This window comes from Oncorhynchus gorbuscha, unplaced genomic scaffold (assembly GCF_021184085.1).
Source record: "Oncorhynchus gorbuscha isolate QuinsamMale2020 ecotype Even-year unplaced genomic scaffold, OgorEven_v1.0 Un_scaffold_6038, whole genome shotgun sequence".
Lineage (NCBI taxonomy): Eukaryota > Metazoa > Chordata > Actinopteri > Salmoniformes > Salmonidae > Oncorhynchus > Oncorhynchus gorbuscha.
In genome coordinates this window covers 1-19,038 of record NW_025749724.1, presented here as the reverse complement: position 1 = coordinate 19,038, position 19,038 = coordinate 1, and the positions used below count along the sequence as shown (strand labels likewise).

At 44.3% G+C, this 19,038-nt stretch overlaps 1 pseudogene; it reads left to right on the top strand.

The window, feature by feature from the left end:
- The first annotated feature begins 3,585 nt into the window (after positions 1-3,585).
- LOC124029302 lies at positions 3,586-18,545 on the top strand (annotated as a pseudogene).
- The last annotated feature ends 493 nt before the right edge of the window (positions 18,546-19,038 follow it).

Below are 19,038 nucleotides of genomic sequence, written 5' to 3'. Positions count from 1 at the left end.
GAGGCCCATTGTCTTGCCATTCGTCCACCGCCATCACCATGTTTCAGCATGATAATGGACAGCCACATGTTCCAAGGGATCTGTACACAATTCCCTGGAAGCTGAAAATGTCCCAGTTCTTCCATGGACTTTATACTCACCAGACTTGTCACCCTTGGAGCATGTTTGGGATGCTCTGGATCGATGTGTACCACATCATGTTCCTGTTAGCACCAATGTCCAGAAACTTCTCAGAGCCATTGAAGAGTAATGGGACAATATTCCACAGGCCACAATCAACAGCCTCACCAACTCTATGAAGGAGATGTGTCCTGCTGCATGAGGCAAATGGTGATCACACCAGATACTGACTGGTTTTCTGATCCATGACCCACTACCTTTAAAAAAAAAAAAAAAGTATCTGTATTCCCAGTCATGTGAAATCCATATATAGTGCCTAATAAATGTATTTCAATTGACTTATTTCCCTTATTTGTATTTAAACTTTAATGAACTAGGGCAAGTCAGTTAAGAAAAAATCTTATTTACAATGACAAAATGCACTCCCGGCCAAACCTTAACCTGACTAGTGACTGTCCCACTGGATGTCTGGTGAATGCCACTTGTAAGTCGCCTGGATAAGAGCGTCCTCTGTGACTCCCAATCACGGACCCTTCACGGCCGGATACAGCCTGGAATTGAACCAGGGGTCTGTTGTGGCATCTCTAGCACTGAGATGAGGTGCCTCAGGCCGCTGCATACAGCCTGGAATTGAACCAGGGTCTGTAGTGACACCTCTAGCACTGAGATGCAGTGCCTCAGACCGCTGCACTCGGGAGTCCTCCTTTATATGAACTGTAACTCAGTAAAATCTTTGAATTTGTTACATGTTGCATAGAAACTTTTGTTCATTATAGATGGTATCTTTGACCAAATCGCCATGGTGATGTGGGCCTTGCAGATGAATGTCACTCTGATATGTCAGACCTCCTCCTGATAACTATAGAGCTGCAGTGATGTAGGGAGCCTGTATGTCTGTATGCATGTCATGCTACTGGCATACTGGGTGAAGCATACCTGGGTTCAAATACTATTTGACATCATTTTAAACAGTATTCTCAAGCTGTGCTTGATCAAGTTTACCTGGCTTGATGAACCAATAGAAAAGTCCTGAAACTGTAAACCCCACCCACATCTGGCACACCAGGCAGTCTAGAGGAAATTCTCAAAGGAATATGTTGAATAGTATTTGAAAGCAAGCCTGGTGAACTAATAAACTGGACAGATGTTGAATAGTATTTGAACCCAGGCCTGGTAAACTAATAAACTGGACAGATGTTGAATAGTATTTGAACCCAGGCCTGGTAAACTAATAAACTGGACAGATGTTGAATAGTATTTGAACCCAGGCCTGGTGACCTAATAAACTGGACAGATGTTGAATAGTGTTTGAAAGCAGGCCTGGTGACCTAATAAACTGGACAGATGTTGAATAGTATTTGAACCCAGGCCTGGTAAACTAATAAACTGGACAGATGTTGAATAGTATTTGAAAGCAGGAATGGTAAACTAATAAACTAGACAGATGTTGAATAGTATTTGAACCCAGGCCTGGTGACCTAATAAACTGGACAGATGTTGAATAGTATTTGAAAGCAGGAATGGTAAACTAATAAACTAGACAGATGTTGAATAGTATTTGAACCCAGGCCTGGTGACCTAATAAACTGGACAGATGTTGAATAGTATTTGAACCCAGGCCTGGTGACCTAATAAACTGGACAGATGTTGAATAGTATTTGAACCCAGGCCTGGTGACCTAATAAACTGGACAGATGTTGAATAGTATTTGAACCCAGGCCTGGTGACCTAATAAACTGGACAGATGTTGAATAGTGTTTGAAAGCAGGCCTGGTGACCTAATAAACTGGACAGATGTTGAATAGTATTTGAACCCAGGCCTGGTGACCTAATAAACTGGACAGATGTTGAATAGTATTTGAACCCAGGCCTGGTGACCTAATAAACTGGACAGATGTTGAATAGTATTTGAACCCAGGCCTGGTGACCTAATAAACTGGACAGATGTTGAATAGTATTTGAACCCAGGCCTGGTGACCTAATAAACTGGACAGATGTTGAATAGTATTTGAACCCAGGCCTGGTGACCTAATAAACTGGACAGATGTTGAATAGTATTTGAACCCAGGCCTGGTGACCTAATAAACTGGACAGATGTTGAATAGTATTTGAACCCAGGCCTGGTGACCTAATAAACTGGACAGATGTTGAATAGTATTTGAACCCAGGCCTGGTGACCTAATAAACTGGACAGATGTTGAATAGTGTTTGAAAGCAGGCCTGGTGACCTAATAAACTGGACAGATGTTGAATAGTATTTGAACCCAGGCCTGGTGACCTAATAAACTGGACAGATGTTGAATAGTATTTGAACCCAGGCCTGGTGACCTAATAAACTGGACAGATGTTGAATAGTATTTGAACCCAGGCCTGGTGACCTAATAAACTGGACAGATGTTGAATAGTATTTGAACCCAGGCCTGGTGACCTAATAAACTGGACAGATGTTGAATAGTATTTGAACCCAGGCCTGGTGACCTAATAAACTGGACAGATGTTGAATAGTATTTGAACCCAGGCCTGGTGACCTAATAAACTGGACAGATGTTGAATAGTATTTGAACCCAGGCCTGGTGACCTAATAAACTGGACAGATGTTGAATAGTATTTGAACCCAGGCCTGGTGACCTAATAAACTGGACAGATGTTGAATAGTGTTTGAAAGCAGGAATGGTAAACTAATAAACTGGACAGATGTTGAATAGTATTTGAACCCAGGCCTGGTGACCTAATAAACTGGACAGATGTTGAATAGTATTTGAACCCAGGCCTGGTGACCTAATAAACTGGACAGATGTTGAATAGTATTTGAACCCAGGCCTGGTGACCTAATAAACTGGACAGATGTTGAATAGTGTTTGAAAGCAGGAATGGTAAACTAATAAACTGGACAGATGTTGAATAGTATTTGAACCCAGGCCTGGTGACCTAATAAACTGGACAGATGTTGAATAGTGTTTGAAAGCAGGCCTGGTGACCTAATAAACTGGACAGATGTTGAATAGTGTTTGAAAGCAGGCCTGGGGGAAAGAAGGGTGTAGTCATAATAATATCAGGTCTCTGGACCAGTCACCCAGACCAGAACCTGAGAGTTCAACTATGAATCCAGATGTTGGTGTGTGTGTGTAAATATATCTCTCTCTTTCTCTCTCTCTCTCTTCAAGGGGCTTTATTGGCATGGGAAACATGTGTTAACATTGCCAAAGCAAGTGAGGTAGATAATATACAAATGTGAAATAAACAATAAAAATAAACAGTAAACACATCTCTCTCTAAACCCCTCCCCTCCCTGTCTCCCTCCCTGTCTTCCTCCCTGTCTCCCTCCCTGTCTCCCCCCTCCACCCTCCCTCCACCCCCTCTGTCTCCCTCTATTTCCCTCCCTCCACCCCCCCTCCCTCCACCCCTCTGTCTCCCTCTTTTTTCTCTGTAGAGTGGTAGTGATCCCTGAGAACAGAGAGTGTGTCTGAATCCTTGAGGAGGACTACAAAGCTAAACCTCAAAACACTGTGAAAAACATCTTCACTCTCATTGCTTTCAATCCATCTGGTTTCATCATGGCTGGTCCCCCACCAGTTGAACAGACATTACGTCACAGTGCCCTTGTCCTCCTCCTGCTGAGTGTGAGTGGTAGCCTGGGCCAGAAGGACTGTACAGGTGTAGACTGCCTGATCTGAGTAACTGTATTGAGGAGCGGCTGGAAGCTGGGGCTTGCTGTACTACCTGCGTTCAGATTGGGTGTACCTGTGAGGGCTACCAGTACTACGACTGTGTCCATGCTGGCTTTAAGAATGGTCATGTTCCTGAGGGGCAGTCCTACTTCGTGGACTTCGGGAGTACGGAGGTTCGTGCCCGGAAGGTGGCGGACGGATTGGCTGTCACTTCATGCCCTGTCCTGACGTCCACTGTTAACTGCATCGAGGTGTCTGAGCCGGCTGACGGCTGTGTCACCTGCGACCGTATCGGCTGTGTCCATGACAACCAGAGTACGAGGCCGGACACTCCTTTCACCTTTGTTGCCTGTGAGGTCAGTTTGTTCTCTCTACCTTTACCTGTGAAGTCTGTCTGTTATCTACCTTTTACCTGTGAAGTCTGTCTGTTATCTACCTTTACCTGTGAGGTCAGTTTGTTCTCTACCTTTACCTGTGAGGTCAGTTTTGTTCTCTCTACCTTTACCTGTGAGGTCAGTTTGTTCTCTCTACCTTACCCTGTGAGGTCAGTTTGTTCTCTCTACCTTTACCTGTGAGGTCAGTTTGTTCTCTCTAACTTTACCTGTGAGGTCAGTTTGTTCTCTCTACCTTTACCTGTGAGGTCAGTTTGTTCTCTACCTTTACCTGTGAGGTCAGTTTGTTTTCTCTACCTTTACCTGTGAGGTCAGTTTGTTCTCTCTACCTTTACCTGTGAAGTCTGTCTGTTATCTACCTTTACCTGTGAAGTCTGTCTGTTATCTACCTTTACCTGTGAGGTCAGTTTGTTTTCTCTACCTTTACCTGTGAAGTCTGTCTGTTATCTACCTTTACCTGTGAGGTCAGTTTGTTCTCTCTACCTTTACCTGTGAGGTCAGTTTGTTCTCTCTACCTTTACCTGTGAAGTCTGTCTGTTATCTACCTTTACCTGTGAGGTCAGTTTGTTCTCCTTACTCTTACCTGTGAGGTCAGTTTGTTCTCTACCTTTTACCTGTGAGGTCAGTTTGTTCTCTCTACCTTTACCTGTGAGGTCAGTTTGTTCTCTACCTTTACCTGTGAGGTCAGTTTGTTCTCTACCTTTACCTGTGAAGTCTGTCTGTTATCTACCTTTACCTGAGGTCAGTTTGTTCTCTACCTTACCTGTGAGGTCAGTTTGTTCTCTCTACCTTTACCTTGTGAAGTGTCTGTTATCTACCTTACCTGTGAGGTCAGTTTGTTCCCCTCTACCTTTACCTGTGAGGCCAGCTTGTTCTCTCTACCTTTACTCTGTGAGGTCATTTGTTCTCTCTACCTTTACCTGTGAGGTCAGTTTGTCTTTCTAATTCACCTGTGAGTCAGTTTGTTCTCTCTACCTTTACCTGTGAAGTCTGTCTGTTATCTACCTTTACCTGTGAGGTCAGTTTGTTCTCTCTACCTTTACCTGTGAGGTCAGTTTGTTCTCTCTACCTTTACCTGTGAGGTCAGTTTGTTCTCTCTACCTTTACCTGTGAGGTCTGTCTGTTATCTACCTTTACCTGTGAGGTCTTTATCTGTTATCTGCCTTACCTGTAAGGTCTGTTTGTTCTCTACCTTTACCTGTGAGGTCAGTTTGTTTCTTCTACCTTTACCTGTGAAGTCTGTCTGTTATCTACCTTTACCTGTGAAGTCAGTTTGTTATCTCTACCTTTACCTGTGAGTCAGTTTGTTCTCTCTTACCTTTACCTGTGAAGTCAGTTTGTTCTCTCTACCTTTACCTGTGAGGTCAGTTTGTTATCTACCTTTTACCTGTGAGGTCAGTTTGTTCTCTCTACCTTTACCTGTGAAGTCTGTCTGTTATCTACCTTTACCTGTGAAGTCAGTTTGTTCTCTCTACCTTTACCTGTGAGGTCAGTTTGTTCTCTCTACCTTTACCTGTGAGGTCAGTTTGTTCTCTCTACCTTTACCTGTGAGGTCAGTTTGTTCTCTCTACCTTTACCTGTGAAGTCTGTCTGTTATCTACCTTTTTCTGTGAGGTCTGTCTGTTATCTACCTTTACCTGTGAAGTCAGTTTGTTCTCTCTACCTTTACCTGTGAGGTCAGTTTGTTCTCTCTACCTTTACCTGTGAGGTCAGTTTGTTATCTACCTTTACCTGTGAGGTCTGTTTTGTTCTCTACCTTTACCTGTGAGGTCAGTTTGTTCCTCTCTTACCTTTACCTGTGAGTCAGTTTATTTCTCTCTACCTTTACCTGTGAGGTCAGTTTGTTCTCTCTACCTTTACCTGTGAGGTCAGTTTGTTCTCTCTACCTTTACCTGTGAGGTCAGTTTGTTCTCTCTACCTTTACCTGTGAGGTCAGTTTGTTCTCTCTACCTTTACCTGTGAAGTCTGTCTGTTATCTACCTTTACCTGTGAGGTCAGTTTGTTCTCTCTACCTTTACCTGTGAGGTCAGTTTGTTCTCTCTACCTTTACCTGTGAGGTCAGTTTGTTCTCTCTACCTTTACCTGTGAGGTCAGTTTGTTCTCTCTACCTTTACCTGTGATGTCAGTTTGTTCTCTCTACCTTTACCTGTGAGGTCAGTTTTGTTCTCTCTACCTTTACCTGTGAAGTCTGTCTGTTATCTACCTTTACCTGTGAAGTCTGTCTGTTATCTACCTTTACCTGTGAGGTCAGTTTGTTCTCTCTACCTTTACCTGTGAAATCTGTCTGTTATCTATCTTTACCTGTGATGTCAGTTTGTTCTCTCTACCTTTACCTGTGAGGTCAGTTTGTTCTCTCTACCTTTTGCCTGTGAAGTCAGTTTGTTATCTACTACCTGTGAAGTCTGTCTGTTATCTACCTTTTACCTGTGAAGTCTGTATGTTATCTACCTTTACCTGTGAGGTCAGTTTGTTCTCTCTACCTTTTGCCTGTGAAGTCTGTCTGTTATCTACCTTTACCTGTGAGGTCAGTTTGTTCTCTCTACCTTTACCTGTGAGGGTCAGTTTGTTCTCTCTACCTTTTACCTGTGAGGTCAGTTTGTTCTCTCTACCTTTACCTGTGAGTCAGTTTGTTCTCTCTACCTTTACCTGTGAGGTCAGTTTGTTCTCTCTACCTTTACCTGTGAGGTCAGTTTGTTCTCTACCTTTACCTGTGAAGTCTGTCTGTTATCTACCTTTACCTGTGAAGTCTGTCTGTTATCTACCTTTACCTGTGAGGTCAGTTTGTTCTCTCCTGTGAAGTCCTTTATCTACTGTGAGGTCAGTTTGTTCTCTCTACCTTTACCTGTGAAGTCTGTCTGTTATCTACCTTTACCTGTGAAGTCTGTCTGTTATCTACATTTACCTGTGAGGTCAGTTTGTTCTCTCTACCTTTACCTGTGAGGTCAGTTTGTTCTCTCTATCTGTCAGTTTGTTATCTCTACCTTTTACCTGTGAAGTCTGTTGTTCTCTCTGCTGTCTGTTATCTACCTTTACCTGTGAGTCATTTGTTCTCTCTACCCATACCTGTGAGGTCAGTTTGTTCTCTCTACCTTTACCTGTGAAGTCTGTCTGTTATCTACCTTTTTTCTGTGAGGTCTGTCTGTTATCTACCTTTTTACCTGTGAGGTCAGTTTGTTCTCTACCTTTACCTGTGAAGTCTGTCTGTTATCTACCTTTACCTGTGAGGTCAGTTTGTTCTCTCTACCTTTACCTGTTCAGTTTGTTCTCTCTACCTTTACCTGTGAGGTCAGTTTGTTCTCTCTACCTTTACCTGTGAAGTCTGTCTGTTATCTACCTTTTTCTGTGAGGTCTGTCTGTTATCTACCTTTACCTGTGAGGTCAGTTTGTTCTCTCTACCTTTACCTGTGAAGTCTGTCTGTTATCTACCTTTTTCTGTGAGGTCTGTCTGTTATCTACCTTTACCTGTGAGGTCAGTTTGTTCTCTCTACCTTTACCTGTGAAGTCTGTCTTATTATCTACCTTTACCTGTGAGGTCAGTTTGTTCTCTCTACCTTTACCTGTGAGGTCAGTTTGTTCTCTCTACTTTTTACCTGTGAGGTCAGTTTGTTCTCTCTAACTTTACCTGTGAGGTCAGTTTGTTCTTCTACCTTTACCTGTGATGTCAGTTTGTTCTCTCTACCTTTACCTGTGAGGTCAGTTTGTTCTCTCTACCTTTACCTGTGAAGTCAGTTTGTTCTCTCTCTACCTTTACCTGTGAGGTCAGTTTGTTCTCTCTACCTTTACCTGTGAAGTCTGTCTGTTATCTACCTTTTTCTGTGAGGTCTGTCTGTTATCTACCTTTACCTGTGAGGTCAGTTTGTTCTCTCTACCTTTACCTGTGAGGTCTGTCTGTTATCTACCTTTACCTGTGAGGTCAGTTTGTTCTCTCTACCTTTACCTGTGAGGTCAGTTTGTTCTCTCTACCTTTTTCTGTGAGGTCTGTCTGTTATCTACCTTTACCTGTGAGGTCAGTTTGTTCTCTCTACCTTTACCTGTGAAGTCTGTCTGTTATCTACCGTTACCTGTATCCTTGTCCCTTTTACCTGTGAAGCCTGTCTGTTATCTACCTTTACCTGTGAAGCCTGTCTGTTATCTACCTTTACCTGTGAAGCCTGTCTGTTATCTACCTTTACCTGTGAAGTCTGTCTGTTATCTACCTTTACCTGTGAAGCCTGTCTGTTATCTACCTTTTACCTGTGAAGCCTGTCTGTTATCTACCTTTACCTGTGAAGCCTGTCTGTTATCTACCTTTACCTGTGAAGCCTGTCTGTTATCTACCTTTACCTGTGAAGCCTGTCTGTTATCTACCTTTACCTGTGAAGCCTGTCTGTTATCTACCTTTACCTGTGAAGCCTGTCTGTTATCTACCTTTACCTGTGAAGCCTGTCTGTTATCTACCTTACCTGTGAAGCCTGTCTGTTATCTACCTTTACCTGTGAAGCCTGTCTGTTATCTACCTTTACCTGTGAAGCCTGTCTGTTATGTCTACCTGACTGTCTACCTGACTGCTACCTGCTTCCTGTCTGCTATTCTAGGACATTGCATGTCTTTAGGTGCCATTCCAGAGATGGTGTGGTGAACTATAGTTTAGATCTGAAACCAACTTTTTTGGTCAATAGATTCTTAATGTCTTCCCAGCTAACAAAATGGGTTCTGTGAAAGTTCCCAGTCGTGCTGATGTTTATAGAATGTTTGTATAAATAATTTGCCTGATGTTGCAAGAAGAACGTTCCTAGAACACATTTAAGCTATAGGTTCCGAAAACACTGTCCAGTTGTGATGACGTTCATACAATGTTAAGTTATGTGGCAACAGGACATTCCTTAATGTTATAAGAATGCTGACAGAACAGCTGGTCTAAGTTCTTTAAAGGTATCCTGAACATTTCATTAACTTATGGGAGTTGTCTGGGGTTTTGCAAGAACATTCTCAGATATTCACACACAGAACATTCGGACAATGTTACACAATAAGTGAGTCCGTTTTTATGTGTGCCATCACAGCAGCAAGATGTGTGACTCAATTCCCACAAGAAAAGGGCAACCAATGAAAACAAACACCATTGTAAATACAACCCATATTTATGTTTATTTATTTTTCCCTTTGGTACTTTAACTATTTGCACATCTTTACAACACTGTATATAGACAATGTGACATTTGAAATGTCTTTATTATTTTGGAACTTTTTGTGAGTGTAATGTTTACAGTTATTGTTTTCCAATTGTTTACTTCACTTTTTTGTTTATCTATTTCACTTGCTTTTATTTTATTTATTTATTTTTACCTTTATTTAACCAGGCTAGTTGAGAACAAGCTCTCATTTGCAACTGGGACCTGGCCAAGATAAAAGCATAGCAGTGTGAACAGACAACACAGAGTTACACATGGAATAAACAATTAACAAGTCAATAACACAGTAGAAAAAAATGGGCAGTCTATATACAATGTGTGCAAAAGGCATGAGGAGGTAGGCGAACAATACAGTTTTGCAGATTAACACTGAGTGATAAATGATCAGGTCATGTACAGGTAGAGATATTGGTGTGCAAAAGAGGAGAAAATAAATAAATAAACAGTATAAAACAGTATAAATGAGGTAGGTGAAAATGGTAACATTTTCCTATAGGACTATGTACAGCTGCAGCGATCGGTTAGCTGCCTGATAGCTGATGTTTGAAGGTGAGGAGACAAAGTCTCCAACTTCAGCGATTTTGCAATCTGTTCCAGTCACAGGCAGCAAGAGTACTGGAACGAAGCAAGCAAATGATGTTGGCTTTAGGGATGATCAGTGAGATACACCTGCTGAGCCGTGCCACGGATGGGTGTTGCCATCGTGACCAGTGAACTGAGATAAGGCGGAGCTTTACCTAGCATGGACTTGTAGATGACCTGGAGCCAGTGGGTCTGGCGACGAATATGTAGTGAGGGCCAGCCGACTAGAGCATACAAGTCGCAGTGGTGGGTGGTATAAGGTGCTTTAGTGACAAAACGGATGGCACTGTGATAGACTGCATCCAGTTTGCTGAGTAGAGTGTTGGAAGCCATTTTGTAGATGACATCGCCGAAGTCGGGGATCGGTAGGATAGTCAGTTTAACTAGGGTAAGCTTGGCAGCGTGAGTGAAGGAGGCTTTGTTGCGGAATAGAAAGCCGACTCTTGATTTGATTTTCGATTGGAGATGTTTGATGTGGGTCTGGAAGGAGAGTTTGCAGTCTAGCCAGACACCTAGGTACTTATAGATGTCCACATATTCAAGGTCGGAACCATCCAGGGTGGTGATGCTAGTCGGGCATGCGGGTGCAGGCAGCGATCGGTTGAAAAGCATGCATTTGGTTTTACTCGCATTTAAGAGCAGTTGGAGGCCACGGAAGGAGTGCTGTATGGCATTGAAGCTCGTTTGGAGGTTAGATAGCACAGTGTCCAATGACGGGCCGAAAGTATTTAGAATGGTGTCGTCTGCGTAGAGGTGGATCAGGGAATCGCCCGCAGCAAGAGCAACATCATTGATATACACAGAGAAAAGAGTCGGCCCGAGAATTGAACCCTGTGGCACCCCCATAGAGACTGCCAGAGGACCGGACAGCATGCCCTCCGATTTGACACACTGAACTCTGTCTGCAAAGTAATTGGTGAACCAGGCAAGGCAGTCATCCGAAAAACCGAGGCTGTAGAGTCTGCCGATAAGAATATGGTGATTGACAGAGTCGAAAGCCTTGGCGAGGTCGATGAAGACTGCTGCACAGTACTGTCTTTTATCGATGGCGGTTATGATATCGTTTAGTACCTTGAGTGTGGCTGAGGTGCACCCGTGACCGGCTCGGAAACCAGATTGCACAGCGGAGAAGGTACGGTGGGATTCGAGATGGTCAGTGACCTGTTTGTTGACTTGGCTTTCGAAGACCTTAGATAGGCAGGGCAGGATGGATATAGGTCTGTAACAGTTTGGGTCCAGGGTGTCTCCCCCTTTGAAGAGGGGGATGACTGCGGCAGCTTTCCAATCCTTGGGGATCTCAGACGATATGAAAGAGAGGTTGAACAGGCTTTGCCAATGTAAACATATGTTCTCCATGACAATAATGCCTTGAGAGAGAATTACACACAGACTGCAGGAATGTCCACCGAAGCTTTTGCCAGAGAGCCGCCTCCAATTGCAGTACGTCCCACCGGCCTCACAACCGCAGACCACGTGTAGCCAGGACCTCCACATCCCGTTTCTTCACCTGCGGGATCGTCTAAGACCAGCCACCCGGACAGCTGATGAAACTGTGGCTTTGCACAACTGAAGAATTTCTGCACAAACTGCCAGAAACTGTCTCAGGGAAGCATGTTGTCCTTACCAGGGTCTTGACCTGACTGCAGTTTGGCATTGTAACGGACGTTGGATAAATGTGCTCTTCACAGATGAATCCCGGTTTCAACTGTACCAAGCATACGGCGACAGCTGTTTGCTGATGTCAATGTTAAGAGTGCCCCATGGTGGCGGACAATGAACCTAATTTCATTTTACTCATGGCAATTTGCATGCACAGAGATCGTGACGATATCCTGAGGCCCATGGTTGTGTCATTCATCCGTCGGCATCACCTCATGTTTCAGCATGATAATGCACAGACCCATGCCACAAGGATCTGTACACAATTCCTGGATGCTGAAATGTCCCAGGCTTGTATACTCACCAGACATGTCACCCATGGAGCATGTTTGGGATGCTCTGGATCGACGTGTACGACAGCGTGGTCCAGTATCCAGAAACACAGCCATTGAGGAATGGGGCAGCATTCTGCAGGCCACAATCAACAGCCTGATCAACTCTATGTGAAGGAGATGTGTCACGCTGCATGATGCAAATGGTGGTCACACCAGAAACTGACTGGTTTTCTGATCCACTCCCCTACATTTTACTTTTAATGGTATCTGTGACCAACAGATGCATATCTGTATTCCCAGTCATGTGAAATCCATAGATTAGGGCCGAATTGAATGTATCTATTTTGACTGATTTCTTCATATGAAATTGTTGCATATTGCGTTAATATTTTTGTGCAGTGCCTTCTGAATGTATTTAGACCCCTTGACTGTTTCCAAATTTTGTTACGTTACAGCCTTATTCTAAAATGTATTTAATCATCTCCCCCCTCATCAATCTACATGCAATACCCAGTAATGACAAAGCAAAAATTGTTTATTAGAATTGTAATTTGTATTTACATAAGTATTCAGACCTTTTACTCAGTAATTTGGGCATCTTTGGTAGTGATTACAGCCTGGAGTCTTCTTGGGCACACCTGTATTTGGGGAGTTTCTCCCAATTTTCTCTGCAGATCCTTTCAAGCTCTGTAACGTTGGATGGGGAACGTCGCTGTACAGATATGTTCACGTCTCTCCAGAGATGTTCGATTGGGTTCAAGTCTAGGCTCTGTCCGGGACACTCAATGACATTCAGAGACTTTCCTGTATTGTCTTGGCTGTGTGCTTAGGGTTGTTGTCCTGTTGGAAGGTGAACCTTCGCCAAAGTCTGAGGTCCTTAGAGCTCTGGTGCAAGTTTTCTTTCATCAAATAAGGCTCTGTACTTTGCTTCATTCATCTTTCCCTCGATCCTGACTAGTCTCCCAGTCACTTCCACTGAAAAACATCCCCACAGCATGATGCTACCACCACCATGCTTCACTGTAGAGAAGTTCCCAGGTTTCCTCCAGACATGATGGTTGGCATTCATGCCAAAGAGTTCAATCTTGGTTTCTTTAGACCAGAGAATCTTGTTTCTCGTGGTCTGAGAGTCTTTAGGAGCCTTTTGACAAAATCCAAGTGGGCTGTCATGTGCCTTTTACTGAGGACTGGAAAAGGGGGATACCTACAACTGAATGCCTTCAACTGAAATGTGTCTTACACATTTAACCCAATCCCACTTTTTTAAATTTAATTTATTAAATTTTTAACCTTTATTTAACTAGGCAAGTCAGTTAAGAACAAATTCTTATTTGCAATGACGGTTTAGGAACAGTGGGTTAATTGCCTTGTTCAGGGGTAGAACCACAGATTTTTACCTTGTCAGCTCAGGGATTCGATCTAGCAAACTTTCAGTTACTGGACCAATGTTCTAACCACTAGACTACCTGCCCCCCCTTCTTCCATCTGGCCACTACCATAAAGGCCTGATTGGTGGAGTGCTGCAGAGCTGGTTGTCCTTCTGCATGGTTCTTCCATCTCCACACAGGAACTCTGGAGCTCTGTCAGAGTGACCTCCTGACCAAGGCCCTTCTCCCCTGATTACTCAGTTTGACCGGGCGACCAGCTCTAGTCTTGGTGGTTCCAAACTTCCATTTATGAATGATGGAGGCCACGGTAGCTGGAGACTTACAGTGGGGAGAACAAGTATTTGATACACTGCCAATTTTGCAGGTTTTCCTACTTACAAAGCATGTAGAGGTCTGTAATTGTTATCATAGGTACACTTCAACTGTGAGAGACGGAATCTAAAACAAAAATCCAGAAAATCACATTGTATGATTTTTTAAATAATTTATTTGCATTTTATTGCATGACATATGTATTTCATACATCAGAAAAGCAGAACTTAATATTTGGTACAGAAACCTTTGTTTGCAATTACAGAGATCATAGGTTTCCTGTAGTTCTTGACCAGGTTTGCACACACTGCAGCAGGGATTTTGGCCCACTCCTCCATACAGACCTTCTCTAGATCCTTCAGGTTTCGGGGCTATCGCTGGGCAATACGGACTTTCAGCTCCCTCCAAAGATTTTCTATTGGTTTCAGGCCTGGAGACTGGCAAGGCCACTCCAGAACCTTGAGATATTTCTTACGGAGCCACTCCTTAGTTGCCCTGGTTGTGTGTTTCGGGTTGTTGTCATGCTGGAAGACCCAGCCATGACCCATCTTCAATGCTCTTACTGAGGGAAGGAGGTTGTTGGCCAAGATCTCGCAATACATGGCCCCATCCATCCTCCCCTCAATACGGTGCAGTCGTCCTGTCCCCTTTGCAGAAAAGCATCCCCAAAGAATGATGTTTCCACCTCCATGCTTCACGGTTGGGATGGTGTCTTGGGGTTGTACTCATCCTTCTTCTTCCTCCAAACATGGCGAGTGGAGTTTAGACCAACAAGCTCTATTTTTGTCTCATCAGACCAGATGACCTTCTCCCATTCCTCCTCTGGATCATCCAGATGGTCATTGGCAAACTTCAGACGGGCCTGGACATGCGCTGGCTTGAGCAGGGGGACCTTGCGTGTGCTGCAGGATTTTAATCCATGAAGGCGTAGTGTGTTACTAATGGTTTTCTTTGAGACTGTGGTCCCAGCTCTCTGCAGGTCGTTGACCAAGTCCTGCCGTGTAGTTCTGGGGCTGATCCCTCACCTTCCTCATGATCATTGATGCCCCACGAGGTGAGATCTGCATGAAGCCCTGTGACCGAGGGGGTGATTGACCGTCATCTTGAAGTTCTTCCATTTTCTAAAAATTGCACCAACAGTTGTTGCCTTCTCACCAAGCTGCTTGCTCTATTGTCCTGTAGCCCATCCCAGCCTTGTGCAGGTCTAATTTTATCCCCTGATGTCCTTACACAGCTCTCTGTTCTTGGCCATTGTGAGAGGTTGGAGTCTGTTTGATTGAGTGGGTGGTGTCTTTTATACAGGTAACAAGTTCAAACAGGTGCAGTTAATAAAGGTAATGAGTGGAGAACAGGAGGGCTTAAAGAAAAACTAACAGGTCTGGAGAGCTGGAATTCTTACTGGTTGGTAGGTGATCAAATACTTATGTCATGCAATAAAATGCAATTAATTACTTAAAAATCATACAATGTGATTTTCTGGATTTTTGTTTTTAGATTCCGTCTCTCACAGTTGAAGTGTACCTATGATACAAATTACAGACCCTACAGACCTCACATGTAGGAACACTGCCGATTTTGCAGGTTATCAAATACTTGTTCTCCCCACTGTATATCTCCCTCACTAACTTTAAGCACCTTTTCATAGCCCATTGCACCTGTACATAGCCCATCTGTAAGCCAGTTACCATCCCCATATTGTAATTAATTTGTTTGTACCTTTGCACCCCAGTATCTCTACTTGCACATTCATCTTCTGCATCTATCACTCCAGTGTTTAATTGCTAAATTGTAATTATTTATGGCCTATTTATTGCCTTTCCTCCCTTACTCCATTTGCACAAACTGTATATAGACTTTTCTATTGTATTATTGACTGTACGTTTGTTTATTCCATGTGTAACTCTGTGTTGTTTGTGTCACACTGCTTTGCTTTATCTTGGCCAGGTCGCAGTTGTAAAATGAGAACTTTTCTCAACTAGCCTACCTGGTTAAATAAAGGTGTTCTCAAACTAGCCTTACCTGGTTAAATAAAGGTGTTCTCAACTAGCCTACCTGGTTAAATAAAGGTGTTCTCAACTGCCTACCTAAGTTAAATAAAGGTGTTCTCAACTAGCCTACTTGCTTAATTAAAGGTAATAAAGGTAAAAATAAAAAATAAAAACAGTGTTCTTGGACCTTCAATGCTGTAGACATGTTTTGGTACCTGTGGGACTGTGGGACCATACATAGACAGGTGTGTGCCTTGCCAAAATCATGTCCAATCAATTGAATTTACCACAGGTGGACTCCAATCACATTTTGAAACCTCAAGGAAATTGTGGAACATTATATAACTATAAATATCCACCATCTTCTTGCCACATGCCAGGCTGCTCCCATTACTTAATTGAAATGTTCTGGGGACCTTTTTAATGAATTAAGACCAGGTGTTCTGCCAACATTCTTACTACATTAAGGGGACGTCCTGTGTAACAAACTTAAACATCATATGAATGTCATCACAAGGTTCTAATGATGTTTCACCAGGTGTTCTAGTAATGTTGTAACATCTAATGTTTTAACAAGGTTCTAACGATGTTTCACCAGGTGTTCTAGTAATGTTGTAACATCTAATGTTTTAACAAGTGGGTTCGATCCCCGGGACCACCCATACATAGAATGTATGCACACATGACTGTAAGTCGCTTTGGATAAAAGCGTCTGCTAAATAGCATATATTATTATTATTATTATAACAAGGTTCTAATGATGTTTCACCAGGTGTTCTAGTAATGTTGTAACATCTAATGTTTTAACAAGGTTCTAATGATGTTTCACCAGGTGTTCTAGTAATGTTGTAACATCTAATGTAGTAACAAGGTTCTAACGATGTTTCACCAGGTGTTCTAGTAATGTTGTAACAAGGTTCTAACGATGCTCCCTCCAGGCGTGCCACTGTCCGTCCGACGGAGGTCAGCTGATGTGCTACCCTGTCCCAGGCTGTAATCCCAGCAACCCCAGTGACCCCCACAAACCTATGCTGGCCACCATACAGGAGGGTCACCCTACATATCCCCTATCCATCCCTACCTCACACAGGACAAACTGAGAGAGACGGAGAGAGATGCTAAACCCCCTTTAACACACAGCCTATAGGATTACCCCCTACAACCGTCCTCCATACCCTTTCAACGGGCCACAACTACCACCATCCAACAGCCCACACCTCCCCCGTTCCCGATCGATGCCCCTATTCCCTCGGACCACCTGCCCCTGTTCAAACCAGACCACATGACTGAGGATGGGGACTATGACTACCCTACTACAGACGCATCAGAACCACCTGTGAATGACCTGGCCTACCCTACACCGTCCTCCTCTGTCATCTCTGTCTCCTACCCTGGGACAGGGGCTACACAGCCGCGCCACGACAGGGGTAATAGTAAGAGCTACGATAAGCCTTATGATTGGGCTGATAACGGCTATGGTAACAAGGAATATGATAGTAGAGATAGGCAGGAGCTGAGGGAGATCTATGGAGTCCATGAGCCAACCACAGACACTATGGTTACAGACAGAGTAGGACTGAGAGACAGGCTAGGGCAGACAGACAGATCTACAGAGACAGACAGATCTCAGCATATAGGTAGGGTGAAGCTGACAGACAAGCTAAAGAAAACAGACAGGTTGATGACATTTGGACTTTACAAGGCCACCACAGATGGGTTCGGAGAGACAGGCAGCCCAGTTACTGACAGCCCAGTGACAGGAGAACAGACCACTTCTAGCCAGCTTGAAGACACCACAGTAGAGACCACCTCCCGCAGTACCAGCTCCAGCCACCAGGACACCACCTCGAACTGGAACAGACTCTCAGAGAGCCAGATTTACCCTCACTCTCAAAGGGCCAGTGCTGGGGACGCACTGGAGATCTGGGATAGAGGGATGGAGGAGGAGCAGGAGGAAGAGGAGGAGAGAGTAGATTCATTGAAGAATACCACAGGACCTGGGTGGAGAGACGTGTCTTATGATGGAGATTTGGATAAACAGAGGAGGAGAGGAGGAGAGGAGGAGAGAGAGAAGAATACCCCTAGCAACCATGTGAAGGATGCAGGTGTCAGAGAACCTGGAAGTCACCAGGACAACACTTCAGTAGAACACAGTACTACATCCCCCAGAAGGAATCGGGACCACATCACCCACAGGAAGCCTCACCAACACACCCTGACCCAGAAGCCTACGCCTCACAATACTACCTCTAGGGAGTATGAGGTCGTCACAGACAGAACTACGTCTCCCAGACTGCTTGACCACAACACAGATAGAACTACATTTCCCAGATTGCCTGACCACCACACCTTGACCAGGAAGCCTGACCACTACACAACCCCCAAGGAGTATGAGGTCCACACAGACAGACCTATATATCCCAGACTGCCTGACCACCACACAGTCAAAACTTCAACTCCAAGAGAGCTTGATGTCAACACTGACAGAACTACAATCCCAAGACAAGCTGAGCACCACAGCCTCAACAGACAGCCTGATCACCATACCCTGACCAGGAAGCCTGACCCCTATGCAGTCAGAACTACAACTCCCAGAGAGCTGAACCACCACACAACCCACAGACAGCCTGATCACCATACCCTGACCAGGAAGCCTGACCCCTATGCAGTCAGAACTACAACTCCCAGAGTGCTGAACCACCACACAACCCACAGACAGCCTGATCACTATACCCTGACCAGACACCCTGATCCCCATCACCCAGCTCCCAAGGACCCAGAGCAGCAACATACTCCTCCCAGGGTGAGATTCAGCCCAACCAGCCAGCCTTCTCTCAGGGTATCAGCTGATCTAGGTCACCACGGAAGTGAGCCTCTCCATAAGCAGTCCCAGACACTATTCAACCTGCAGAACAATGATGCGGAGGAGCATGAGAAGGAGGAGGAGGAGAGGGGATATGTTCCAGTCTTTCTCCCAAAAACTCAGGAGGGTGAGTAAAACACTTGACTGAACCTGGACGTTCTTGACTGAACCTGGACGTTCTTTATTGTTTAGTATCTGGAAGCTGAGTGGGTTGAAAGCGCCATAGTTTTAAAGTTAGATGAGTGGCCAGGTTCATCATGTGGACAAAGATCCAGGTGTTTCTGTTGAGGCAGCTGTGTGTCTGGTCCAGGTGTTTCTGTTGAGGCAGCTGTGTGTCTGGTCCAGGTGTTTCTGTTGAGGCATCTGTGTGTCTGGTCCAGGTGTTTCTGTTGAGGCAGCTGTGTGTCTGGTCCAGGTGTGTCTGTTGTCTGCTCTGTGTGTCTGGTCCAGGTGTTTCTGTTGAGGCAGCTGTGTGTCTGGTCCAGGTGTTTCTGTTGAGGCAGCTGTGTGTCTGGTCCAGGTGTGTCTGTTGAGGCAGCTGTGTGTCTGGTCCAGGTGTTTCTGTTGAGGCAGCTGTGTGTCTGGTCCAGGTGTTTCTGTTGTCTGCTCTGTGTGTCTGG